Below are 14401 nucleotides of genomic sequence, written 5' to 3' on the forward strand. Positions count from 1 at the left end.
GTCAAAGCATGCACAAAGCATGTTTATGAACAAAGGTTCATAAAACGACTCAGAATACAGCGGTACCTCAGGTTAAGTACTTAATTCATTCCGGAGGTCCGTTCTTAACCTGAAACTGTTCTTAACCCGAAGCACCACTTTAGCTAATGGGGCCTCCTGCTGCCACCGCACCGCTGGAGCCCAATTTCTGTTCTCAGAAATTTCTGAAGCAAAGTTCTTAACCTGAAGCACTATTTCTGGGTTAGCGGAGTCTGTAACCTGAAGCGTATGTAACCCGAGGTACCACAGTAGTATGATGAGATATCTTTAAGAAAAGTAATTTTCAGGTATGCATGTTTGGAACCGAAGTAATTCAACACAAGGGTGAAGAAATATGCAACATTTCACTGCATGCATTAGAAGAAATGGACCCTAATATGCTGGTGAATTTTTAAAGGACTTTTAAAGTAGTAATAATAATGATTGCAAAGTGATGCAGAAATGTGGAAAACTGAATTTAACACTGGAAAAATGAGAGAGAGAGAGAGAGAGAGAGAGAGAGAGAGAGAGAGAGAGAGAGAGAGAGAGAGAGAGAGAGAGAGATATTCTTCCATCCCTGCTACCAGGGAAGTGCGCGCAAAATTGCAATCTTAAAAAAAGACTTCCCTTTTAAAGCCTACTTTTAATATCTTTGGAGAACATCCTGAGAGTTCCTTCGCCATCTGAAATATAAAGGAGGACTCCCTTTCCAACATCAGCAGCCTCCCAGCAGCACGTGGTTCTGCCCCTTCCCTTCTAGTGTTTTGATGGCCTTCAAAGGCTATATACTCTTTGAGAGAGCTTATTCTTTGTCTGTTCTCCTCCTGAGTTTTTTCTCAACTATTCTGTATGGTTTTTGATTTGCTTACTCCTTTTAAAATTTAATTCTGTTAATGAGCTGGCGGTTGGTGATTTGGTGCGTCATTTCCTATCATTATGTTGCGTTTTAATATGTACTTAGTTGGTGGGCTTCCTTGTGGAGCCTTTTTGGTTTCAAAAGGCAGGATATCTTGAATAAATAAACAAAATGTTGCATGCTATTTCTGTCTGGGAGGAAGACAAATGCATCACTGGAAACAACCTGCAGAGTACAGAGCTAAAAGGCACCAGTAATCTCAGCGGGGTTGGCTATGCTTAACTAAATGTGTGGATTTATTCTTCTATTCAAGAAGGAGTGAGTCGTTCTTATGAAGTAAGCTCTAAGCAGCGCTCCTGCTGGGGTGCTGTTATCCTGGCGTTTTTCCCAAAGTGTGGAGCTTGCAGTCCTGTTCCCTGTTTGCACTGGGCTCATTCTGAAATTCCTCAAAGCACGGATGTAAGCAGCTGCTAACTTATCACAAGACAGGAGTCCAGTGGCCACATTCTAATTTTTCCTCCTGTTGAATTGCGTTTCATATCACACCCTCCACTTCCCAGAACTATGCAAAGTTCAAAAATATCTCTTTACAGGGTCAGTTTCTTTTGGAATGAAAGTGCCCTGGAAAGCTCTATTATTATTTTTTTGTAATTGTTGTTGTTTAGTTGTTTAGTCGTGTCTGACTCTTCGTGACCCCATGGACCAGAGTACGCCAGGCACTCCTGTCTTCCACTGCCTCCCGCAGTTTGGTCAGACTCATCTTGGTAGCTTCGAGAACACTGTCCGACCACCTCGCCCTCTGCCGTCCCCTTCTCCTTGTGCCCTCCATCTTTCCCAACATCAGGGTCTTTTCCAGGGAGTCTTCTCTTCTCATGAGGTGGCCAAAGTATTGGAGCCTCAGCTTCAGGATCTGTCCTCCCAATGAGCACTCAGGGCTGATTTCCTTAAGATCTTCTTGATCTTCTTGCAGCCTATGGGACTCTCAAGAGTCTCCTCCAGCACCATAATTCAAAAGCATCAATTCTTCTGCGATCAGCCTTCTTTATGGTCCAGCTCTCACTTCCATACATCACTACTGGGAAAACCATGGCTTTTACTATACGGACCTTTGTTGGCAAGGTGATGTCTCTGCTTTTTAAGATGCTGTCTAGGTTTGCCATCGCCTTCCTCCCAAGAAGCAGGCGTCTTTTAATTTCATGGCTGCTGTCACCATCTGCAGTGATCATGGACCCCAAGAAAGTAAAATCTCTCACTGCCTCCATTTCGTCCCCTTCTATTTGCCAGGAGGTGATGGGACCAGTGGCCATAATCTTAGGGTTTTTTTTTATGTTGAGCTTCAGACCATATTTTGCACTCTCCTCTTTCACCCTCATTAAAAGGTTCTTTAATTCCTCCTCACTTTCTGCCATCAAGGTTGTGTCATCAGCATATCTGAGGTTGTTGATACTTCTTCCGGCAATCTTAATTCCGGCTTGGGATTCATCCAGTCCAGCCTTTCGCATGATGAATTCTGCATATAAGTTAAATAAGCAGGGAGACAATATACAGCCTTGTTGTACTCCTTTCCCAATTTTGAACCAATCAGTTATTCCATATCCAGTTCTAACTGTAGCTTCTTGTCCCACAAAGAGATTTCTCAGGAAGCAGATGAGGTGATCAAGCACTCCTATTTCTTTAAGAACTTGCCATAGTTTGCTGTGGTCGACACAGTCAAATGCTTTTGCTTTTTTGTAATAAAGCTATTTAATTAAAACAAAAACAGGTGAGGCAGGTGGCAGATAGGGAAAATTCATTTCAAAGCAAACCTACCTGATTTGCACTTCCTGCAACAATATGTGAACTGACACGCAGCTGACCTTCAACATTTGCAACTTCTCCAAATTATACAACACAGTTATCCAACCAAGAGAAGTGTGCATAAAAAATGTATATATTAGTGAAAACACACACACAAAAATGCATTTTATTAGTGGAAATCGCTTGCAAAAATGTTTATGTCACAGAAAATTATGTACAAAAAAATGGATATATTAGGAAAAACACGAATTAAAACGCAAATAAACTGACTTATTTTCATGAGGTTTTCCTTTTCCCCTGAAACATAACTTATGCAGAAATGTGGACAGGGCCTGATTAAGACCTTTAGAGGACCTACGGCACTTAAAAGGATTTGGGTGCCCATATATATATATATATATATGCAGGTTTTGGTGTCCTCGGGTGTCTTCCCGTGTAAAAGTTGGGGTGTCTAGGCGACGTTTCGACGAGGTCTCACTCGTCATCTTCAGGCTGGTGCTTTCGGCTTCTTGTTACTGGAACAGAGCAGGATCTCAGTGTTTGAGTTCCTATAAATACTGTTGAGGGGGTGTGGTGTATAGCCTCCAATGTTCTGGGCAGAGAGGAAGTTCCCAGGCTAGTGTGCCTTTTCTTCTTTTGTTCCTTAATTACTTGAGGGATATCTTGAGTGATTTCTTGAGTGATATCCTGAGTACCACTTAGGTGGGTCATTAGGTGTGGATTAGTTGCTAAAGTCTTTGTGTCTTGACCTCTTGAACTTTGTGAAGAGTTTTTCTGAGAAGATGGCTGTACTGCACTTAGTTGTGCTCTGGCTTGGCTTCGTGTATAGGGGCGAGCTGTGGTTTTGTGGCCTGTGTCAGCCAGATCTGTGTAGGGATTGCAGGGGGGTGCAGCATCCGGAGGTGCCACCATGGTTTGGCTACTGGATGGTGTCTGTAATTTATCTGTGGAGAGGGTCTGGGTTTGGGTCTGGTGTGGTTGATTGGTGATGGCGTTCTGTGTGCCTCTGGATCTGGTGTCAGTTTTTGTGGGGAGGGCTAATTTCCAGATGTCTGGCAAGCGGGATGTGTCGTCACGCTTGTTCATGTTGTGAGGGTGTTTCTCTATCTCGATGGCTTCCATGATTATTCTCTTGTGGTGATGTTCCATGTTAAAGAGCAATTTGGAATCTGCAAAATTAATTTCGTGTCCTGTTTCTTTCATGTGTTGGAAAAGAGAGGAAGTTTTTTCTTCTTTTTTGACGGCATTCTTGTGTTCTGCGATACGTGCATTTATTCGTCTGTTTGTTTGTCCAATGTACGTGGCTGGGCAGAATAGCCAATATCCTCAGAAACCCCAAGGATAAAATCCAGTTGGAAAACCAAGGGGTCTATGAAATACCCTGCAAAGTCTGCCCAGCCACGTACATTGGACAAACAAACAGACGAATAAATGCACGTATCGCAGAACACAAGAATGCCGTCAAAAAAGAAGAAAAAACTTCCTCTCTTTTCCAACACATGAAAGAAACAGGACACGAAATTAATTTTGCAGATTCCAAATTGCTCTTTAACATGGAACATCACCACAAGAGAATAATCATGGAAGCCATCGAGATAGAGAAACACCCTCACAACATGAACAAGCGTGACGACACATCCCGCTTGCCAGACATCTGGAAATTAGCCCTCCCCACAAAAACTGACACCAGATCCAGAGGCACACAGAACGCCATCACCAATCAACCACACCAGACCCAAACCCAGACCCTCTCCACAGATAAATTACAGACACCATCCAGTAGCCAAACCATGGTGGCACCTCCGGATGCTGCACCCCCCTGCAATCCCTACACAGATCTGGCTGACACAGGCCACAAAACCACAGCTCGCCCCTATACACGAAGCCAAGCCAGAGCACAACTAAGTGCAGTACAGCCATCTTCTCAGAAAAACTCTTCACAAAGTTCAAGAGGTCAAGACACAAAGACTTTAGCAACTAATCCACACCTAATGACCCACCTAAGTGGTACTCAGGATATCACTCAAGAAATCACTCAAGATATCCCTCAAGTAATTAAGGAACAAAAGAAGAAAAGGCACACTAGCCTGGGAACTTCCTCTCTGCCCAGAACATTGGAGGCTATACACCACACCCCCTCAACAGTATTTATAGGAACTCAAACACTGAGATCCTGCTCTGTTCCAGTAACAAGAAGCCGAAAGCACCAGCCTGAAGATGACGAGTGAGACCTCGTCGAAACGTCGCCTAGACACCCCAACTTTTACACGGGAAGACACCCGAGGACACCAAAACCTGCATTCCTGTACCCGTGAAAATCTACGAAAGCATATATATATATATATATATATATATATATATATATATATATATATAATAACAATGATAAACAATAAAATATTTTTTTCAAAATTAAAACAAAACCTACAGTAAGGTGTAAAATAATGGTTTGGTGTTTTTTTTTTTGGTATATTTGTATAAATAATGTTTTTGTTCAGCTGCACCATATAGTCCATAGTGAATCTGGCAATGTTCCAATATGCAGTAACAGAGGCAAGAATATTACTGGCCCAGAAATGGAAACAGGAACAAGTACCAGCACTGGAGGAGTGGAGAATGAAGCTGATGGACTATGCAGAACTTGATAAACTGACAGGGAAGATTAGATACCTACAAGACCAAAAGTTCATCGAGGACTGGGGAAAGCTAATTGAGTACTGGGAATGTATAAGTGACAAAGAAATAACGTTAGTGGCATTTAAAGAAGCTCTGTAAAAACTTAAGAAATATTGCAAAAAAGAAAAATAGATGTGGAAGGGTATGCCAAAAGGCAATAGCAAATTCAGGAAATGTGTAATTAAAAAAGTTTAATTTGGATGATTGTCAGAGAGGCTGAAGGAAGTCCAAAAAAATGAGAAAATCTGTGGAAGGTGTAATGTGATGTGATATGTATTTTTTCTTGATGGAAAATTATATATATATATATATATATATATATATATATATATATATGAATATGAATCTGGCAATGGAAAATTTCTGTAGTGCCCTCCCCTTTCCCTTGATGCCCTAAGCATGCGCTTATTTTGCTTAATGGATAATCCAGCCCTTGAATGTGGAGCACTAAACTGAAAGTTTGAGAAAGCATGAACATGAGAGGAACCCAAACTGTCAGATTTCAGTCTACTTCCCTTATTTTGAAAACATGAGTAGGTCTTTGGGGAACAGCCGGTGTGCTTCTTCATGACAAGCAGAGAAGATTCGGCAGCTATGGTTAAGGTGGGGTCAGCCAGCTGGAGAGCACCAACTGCGTGCTACAGAGAATCAAGCGAAGAAAATACCGTAAAAGCAATTCCCTTCTGAAAGGGAGAGGTAAAAATCAGTATACCAGTCCAACATAGTGCAGGATGCAAGAAGAGATTGAATCACTGTAAGCTTTCAGTTGGAAAGCTGTCTAAATGTATGTCTCCCCAGGAGGTGCCGCTATGCATTTGACAACAAGTTCCCTTTTGATGCTATGGAACACTATTATTCACTCTGCATGAGGCAAAGTGGTCTGTCTGCAACTCACTTATCGCTGCTGTTTTATTTGCCCATCGTCTGTCCTATTTATCAGGGCACACTTCCGTTCCCCATATGTATTATTACCCCAGGCATCATTCATCTCTTAGTTTTGCAATGGTGGTAGACGACTCAGGGAAAATATGATAAAACATGGTTTAGAACTCATTTTAGAGCGTAAGCAACACAGAAAGTATATTTTCTCACCAACACTGCATTGGTATAGAGCCGATTGTTTGAACAGCTATGGGCTTGCAACACTCTGACAACCCCAGGAGATGTTTGAAGAACCCCAAGAGTTGTCTATTGTGATCATTCCACTAGGCACTTTCCTAACTAAATCACTTGGATCCCTTCTGCCTCGCATGACCCATTAATTTACAGAGGTTCTTCCTGGAGCTTTGGTGTGATGGCCTGGGATTCGGATTCGGATGCTGAACCTGAAGAATCCCAGCCTGCACAGGATTCCTCGCCTCCAGAACCAGATGAGCCGGGGCTGGGGCCTGAGCCTGAAGGGTCCTCACCTGTGCTGGATCCTCAGGTGCAGGCACCAGCTGAGTCTGCTCGGGCTCCTGAGGGGGTGGAGGACCCATTGCCTGCAGGTGCTCCACTCTCAGCTGAGGTTGCCTCTGGGTCCAATAACCCTCCAGCCTCTCCTGAGCTGCAGAGGCTCAGGGCAGAGCGGTGGAGGGAACTAAGTTCCTGCAGTAGGAGTGCTCGCCTCCAGGCCAGGAGAGGTGAGTCACCTGAGGATTGTGGCTGCCCTGTGCCTCAGGGCAGATAAAAGCTAGCCAGCCCCAGTCCCAAGTTGCGGGTGCAACTTGGTTGGTTGACAGTTCCTGCCTGAATTCTGTCCTGCACCCGGCTTCAACTTTTTTGGACTGCCTCCATACTGCACCTTCGACCTTGGACTGGACTCGGACCTCACCTCTCAGTTAGCCCATGGGACCAGCACCTTTGGCTTGGAAACTTTTCAGTGTGTGCAGCCTTGGGATGTGGTCAGGATCTTATAAAAGTAAGCCCAAGGCAAACCTCTTCAAGGGGAGAAGTCCACAACCAAATGAGAAAGCCTTCTCCTTTTTCAGAGCAATACCTGTCTACTCGGAAGTATGCCCCACTGAGTTCAATGGGGACCTTAGTCCCAGGTACATAACTGCAGCCTTAATCTGTGCTAATACTGCTGATTATTTTAATGGTGATTGAAAAAGAAGAAGGAATCGCCTATTTCCATGTCTGCTGTCCTTGTCCTGTTGGGTTTGGTGGTTGAAGAAAAGAAAAAAGCCCATTGGGTTTAGAATAAATTCCAGGAAACGGGAGGTAATAATGGATAGACCAAGATCCTCTGAACCTTGAATTTAAAAGATTTGGGGTTGTTGTGTTTTTTTTTAAAAAAACCCTTCATTCAGATTCTTTAAACTAACTTTCCGAGGCACAAATCAGAAAGCTACAGTATTCCACTTGCATTTTTCATTGGCCTTAGGTGCAACCAGGTTTTGGGGGGTACATTGCTACGGCACAAAAGGAGGTCTATCCATGAAATAATTTATTGTAACAATTTCGCCTTAACTAAAAGATTTAGGCTATATTAAAAAGAAAAGGCACTGGGGAGCAGAATTTTTCTCCCCAGTCAGCCTTCTCAAGGAATTCAATTACAAGCATGGAGCTATGACACAGGATCTATTACTTGGATATTCCAAAGGCGTTCAATAAAACATATTAAGAAGGTACCTGCGCTATTTCATCATTGCTATAATGTAGACAAAGCCTCGTTATTCCACATGTTTTGCAGCTCCTCTGACCTAATTTCCAAAGAGTACCATTGTGGAATTATTATCAAAGATTATTAAGTTTTATGTTCCTGCACTTTATCGCTTGTGTCTACAGGAAGAGAATTCAAGCCAATTACGTAACAGCGAAGATCTGATTAGGTTGTAACAGAGGGACGAAATTTATTACCCTAAACTGAAAAGGCCAGAACAGCCACAAAGTGACCTGCACGTTTTACAGCAAAGATTAATGTCCTATATGTAGAAGGGGCAAGTTCACTCATGCACCAGAGCGCGTGTAATCTGCACTGGACAGAAAGGAACAGATGAATTGGTATATAAGAGGTGTACAGGGAACCAGGCAGAGGGCCTTCTCGGTAGTGGCACCTGCCCTGTGGAACGCCCTCCCACCATGTCAAAGAGAAAAATAACTACAAAACTTTTAGAAGACATCTGAAGGCAGCCCTGTTTAGGACAGCTTTTAATGTTTAATGGGTTATTGTATTTTAGTGTTTTGTTGGAAGCTGCCCAGAGTGGCTGGGGAAACCCAGCCAAATGGGCGGGGTATAAATAATTTATTATTATTATTATTATTATTATTAATAATAATAATAATAATAATAATAATGTGGGGCCCAGGTAATGTGTAATGTGTGGGCCCAGGTAAGCTCCGCCCCGCATAATCACATGGTGCAGTGCACACACACATTTTGAATGGGAATGCCCGTAAACTTTGTGGGGGCCCGGCCCCCTCAAATATTTTACTGTGGGGGCCGAAGCCCCCCCCATGACCCCTAGGAATTGGCTCCTATGTAAACAGGCAAAATAGGACCTTACTGAATCCTTAATACAGGCTTCCTCAACCTTGGCCATCCCGATGTTTTGGGACTACAATTCCCATCATCCCTGACCACTGGTCCTGCTAGCCAGGGATCATGGGAGTTGTAGGCCAAAAACATCTGGAGGGCCGAGGTTGAGGAAGCCTGTCCTAACATATGGAAGCACTGTTCCCATGTTGTATGTGAATGAAACTGAATCGGCAGATTTAGGACGGGAAACAGGAAGTACATCTGCACACAGAAATGCAACTATGGAATTTGCTCTCTCCTCAAGAGGTAGTTATAGCCACCATGTTGAGGATTAGACGAATTCACAGTGGGTACGGCGATCAGTGGCTTTGAACTAGTCTCAGAGTATTACTTGCTAGAAACCGCAGGAGATCAAAGCGCTATGGCATCCTTTAAAATGTGCACTTCTCTGAACTGTGCATTGCAGGTCTCCAATCAAGTAATAGGTACAAAAACGCACACACTATTGTAAAGCACACACATAAATGGCTATGTCAGTAACAATAACATAAAAGATGTGCTATATGTGGGGGAAATGCTTTGAAAAAATGTGTGTATGATGAGAAATTCAGACTGAAATGCTTGTGAATTTTCACGTGGACATATTTTTGTGAGTGTCATACTGATGTGGTTATGTGGAGAACTGAAGATTGGAAGAACGAAAAATCGGGAGAAAGCAGAATTGACAGATTTCTCCAGCGTGATCTGTAACTATGCCTAAGTGCATGTAACTGACATGATCACAAATTTCCCTCCTGTTGAATCCAGTTCCTCCTCCTTTCCCTTCCTTGGTTCCCCTCCCGATGAAAATATGACACTATAAGCTTTCCAGGGCACTGTTGTCTTCCACTCTGTAATGCACCATGCACATTGAAGGTGTACTATGACTAAGCAAATACTTAATTTTCTGTTACTGCACAATCAGAGCCTGCTGTCTCTGTAAATGCTCATACTGAACAGCACTACAGAACATTTCAAAAAACTGAGAACTAGTATTCATCTAGTCCAGAGCTTTTTAAATGGTGTGTCATGACACATTAGTGTGCTGGCTGCAGTGTGTAGGTGTGTCACGTGAACGCTCCCTGCACTCCTCGCGGGGTTGTAAAGGGGTTAGTTTAACCTCCAGTTTGCTAGTAAAGCTGATTTATTGTGTCGCTAAATGATGCATATCTAAAAAGTGTGTCACCGACATGCAAAGTTAGGAAAGCTCTGATCTAGACTCAGGATCACACAAAAGTTGTCCCAGTTTTGTTATAATGCTTACACTTAAAATTACTGAATTCACAATACGCAACATTCACCAAAATTAGCCACACCCTCTTTATATTTTAATGGTGAATTTTTCAGAACAAAATGTGATCTGAATAGTTCAGGTTTGTAATGTGAACTTTTAGTGCAAACTGAAATCTGTGCACTTTCAGATTATTACCCCCCCAAGGAAGCTTATTAAGAGATGCCATCAAATATAAATTGCCAAGTGAAAGTATCAGATATTGGGGAAAAATACCACCTGAAGCCAAATACAGATATTCAGTATCAAAATTCATGCAGGAGAAGTCTGGGGAGCAAATTTATTTCATTTCTATGTGTACGCAGCACATTTATTTCAGTCTAAGATATGAATGATAACATCTGTTATTGTTCCTTATATTTTCTTTCACCCTTCTATCAAGGAATTCTGGGTAGTTTACATGGTCCCCCCTTATATAATTGCAAAAGCCATGTAAGTTAAGATAGTTTAGACTGCCAGGTAGACCAAGCTTTGTGGCTTATCAGGTATTTCAGTGTGGGTCTCCAACTTCCTAATTACTAGGTCACACTGGATTGTGTACATATGGTACTGCTAAGCACAAAATGCAAATTTGGAGCCAGTGGCGAATGGCACGGTGGACTGTGACTTCTCACCTGACCTCTAGCCTGTTACATCATTGCTCCTACTGGGAGGTAGAGGAGGAAGGGTGAGGCAGTGGCAAGGTCAGCATGGTGCAAGCTTACTGGCAGAACTAACCCAATTCTCCTGTCAATGCATTTGCACTACACCAACCCTCAACCTTCATCTACCCCTAGGTAAAGCAGCAGTGACACGACCAAGCAGAGGTCATGCTGTCCACTTCCATTCAGTATGTGAACTCCATGCTGTATTTTGGGCTAGCCAAGGGACACGGGTGGCACTGTGGGTTAAACCACAGAGCCTAGGACTTGCCGATCAGAAGGTCGGCGGTTTGAATCCCCGCGATGGGGTGAGCTCCCGTTGTTTGGTCCCTGCTCCTGCCTACCTAGCAGTTCGAAAGCATGTCAAAGTGCAAGTAGATAAATAGGTACCGCTCCGGCGGGAAGGTAAACGGCGTTTCCGTGCGCTGCTCTGGTTTGCCAGAAGCGGCTTAGTCATACTAGCCACATGACCTGGAAGCTATACGCTGGCTCCCTTGGCCAGTAAAGCGAGCTGAGCGCCACAACCCCAGAGTCGGCCACAACTGGACCTAATGGTCAGGGGTCCCTTTACCTTTACCCTTTAAGGGATGCGGGTGGCGCTGTGGGTTAAACCACAGAGCCTAGGACTTGCCGATCAGAAGGTCGGCGGTTCGAATCCCCGCGACGGGGTGAGCTCCTGTTGCTCTGTCCCTGCTCCTGCCAACCTAGCAGTTTGAAAGCACATAAAGTGCAAGTAGATAAATAGATACCGCTCTGGCGGCAAGGTAAAAGGCATTTCCGTGTGCTGCTCTGGTTCGCCAAAAGCGGCTTAGTCATGCTGGCCACATACTGGCTCCCTCGGCCAACAAAGCGAGATGAGCGCCGCAACCTCAGAGTCGGTCATGACTGGACCTAATGGTCAGGGGTCCCTTTACCTTTGAACTGTTGAAGGCCAGCCATTTCAAGTAATGAAAATTTAAACGGTATTCCTACTGAAGTTAAAGAGTAACACATATTAAAACAAAACAAAACTCCTTATTGGTTTTATGTCACATAGAATTAACACAGGGAGCTAATTGCAATCAGATTCCACTGAAATAACCTGTGCTCACCTAAGCAGTTCTATGGCTGTCAATATTCAATTTGCACTTCACTGAGTATATCAAGATGAGTGCCGCGTCATCAGGACGGGGCAGTATCCAGCCTATTATTTCAAATAGTACATTTCAATGAGAATTACGCCCAAATCATTGCATACAGGGTCACTATACAGAGGACTGGATCCAATTGCACTTGTCTGTTTGTGGAAGGGTATTTTATGGAGAACTCTGCAAACCGAAGAGAAGGGACAGTTGTTTGGTCTCATCAGGGCCATAGCTAGGGGGTGGTGAGGTGGGCCCCCTCCAGGGATGCAGGCAATTCGAGGGCACAAAATTGGCTAAAAATATGTCCATAAATAGAAATATCGATTATTGCCTCATAAGAAATGGTTTTAAATAAAGGTTGAATTGAATGGGTGGGTGGGGGAGTTGGAGGAGAGGCAGAAAGAAGAGCTAATTTGTCCATGAATAGGGGGGAAAATCTGGGCAGTTCTGCCAGGGGCGCAAGATCACCTAGCTACAGCTCTGGGTCTGGTACCCATTTCCTTGTGACCCTCCACTCCTAATGTGTTGCAGAGAGTTGCTGACTCTCCAAAATAGCATGGAACGCGATATCGTGAGCTACATGGAGAAATTCATGAAAATTGCCACCTCCTCCTCTGTTCCATTTATAAAGGCCTCCATCAATTCAAAGACTTTTCGCAACCAGAATATAAACCAAAGCATTTAAAACATGGATGGAGACAACTTGTTATTCCTTACCATTGGTCACGCTAGCTGGGGGCTGATGAGAGTCCAACAGCACGCGGAGGGCACAACTTCCCCATTCCCTCATTTAAACATGCAAAGTCAGCAGTAGAATCCAGTACAATTATTTGAAAAATACAATTTTTCAAGTCCAGTATCTTTTTAGTTATCTCCTCTGCATTTGTTCTGGAACCATTAAGAGAATAAGCATTACTGACTGACTCACGGTCCACAAAGTCAGGAAATTAGAAGCCTGTGCCTTATTGGATGTGCCCCATGATCAGCAATGATGGATAATGTAATGTCAAAAATGGCACTTGCTTACAACTAGGGATGGGGGAAGAAATGCGATTCAGCTCACCAAATTTGCACTTTCTGAAACAATATTCAAACACAGCCATCCTCCAAAGTTCACACTTCTCTAAATTTTGCAAGCAGTTCTCCAGTCAAGTAGTGTGAACAAAAAATGCATGGCGTTGAGGAAAGCATCCATAAAAATGAATACTGTATATTAATGAAAATGACACACAAAATATTAGGGAGAAACGCTCTGCAAAATTGTGCCTATTATGACAAAATTGTAAACAAACGAAAAAGTAAATGCATTAGGAGGAATTTTCAGGACCAGTTTTTAGGAGACCTTTTCTTTGAAAACAGACAAAGTGTAGCCTTTTGTGACAGTTTATCATGTTTCCAATGTGCTGAAGGGCCCCAAAGGTTGACAAGACCCATTTAACCGAAATTTCACAATGAAAGAAATTGCACATAGCACCTGCTAGGTGGCTCCCTCGGCAAATGTTGCAGTACTGGCAGAGTCACTGGCTTCATTTTTGCATTCAGCCATGCACGCAATATTTTTGCCAGTACTTACTTACTCCAGACTTTATCAGGGAAGGAAAATGTCGCCAACTTTTGAACTGCTGATCGGAACTTCACTGTCCTGAACCCCTGACCTACCTGGCAACAAGCCAGTATGTTAAGTCCAAAGTTCAAAGTCCAGGAAACACAGTCCAGGGTCAATCCAGGTAGCCATGTCCAACAGTCAGGAAACAGTCCAGAGTCAAACCCATAGAGGTCCAGGAACATCCAAGCCAAGGCGCATCAACATGGGCAGTTGAGCAGACACCCCAGCTCTGCTGCCCTTTTGTACTTTGCATGCTGATTGCAGTATCTGGGCTTGACAAGGCATGTGACCCTCACCTGTTCCAAGTCTTCTCCAGCTCACCAAGTGGTGAGCCCCACTTGGGCCAGTTAGGGAGCTGGGCTATGGGCCCTTGCCTGCCTCAGTCTCCTAGAGCAGTGTTTCCCAACCTTGGGCCTCCAGCTGTTTTTGGACTACAACTCCCATCATCCCTAGCTAGCAAGACCAGTGGTCAGGGATGATGGGAATTGTAGTTCAAAAACAGCTGGAGGCCCAAGGTTGGGAAACACTGTCCTAGAGCACCTCTCCCACTGCTCCCTACATCTCAGAGCCTGCCATATTTATGGGGACATGGGCCTCTCTGGCTCTGGCGATATGTCCTGCTGCTCTGGTTCCTCCATCCCTCGCCATCCTGCATCATCATGTGAGTATTTCCTTTCTCCACCCCCTGTTTTCCCCGGGATGTCCCAGTCCCAGCTACACCCCTCGCCGGGATCCTCTTCCTCCTCCCCATTGTCCTGCCAGTTCATGACATTGACCAAATCAATGGTGTGCTCTGCAACCAGCTTGAATAAAATACATCAATGGTTTTCACCAAAAATGGAAATAAATATATGATATGCTGTCTTAAAAATTGGGGTGCTGGTAGCAGGGAA

The sequence above is a fragment of the Podarcis melisellensis genome (assembly GCF_964234715.1).
Source record: "Podarcis melisellensis genome assembly, chromosome: 4".
NCBI lineage: Eukaryota > Metazoa > Chordata > Lepidosauria > Squamata > Lacertidae > Podarcis > Podarcis melisellensis.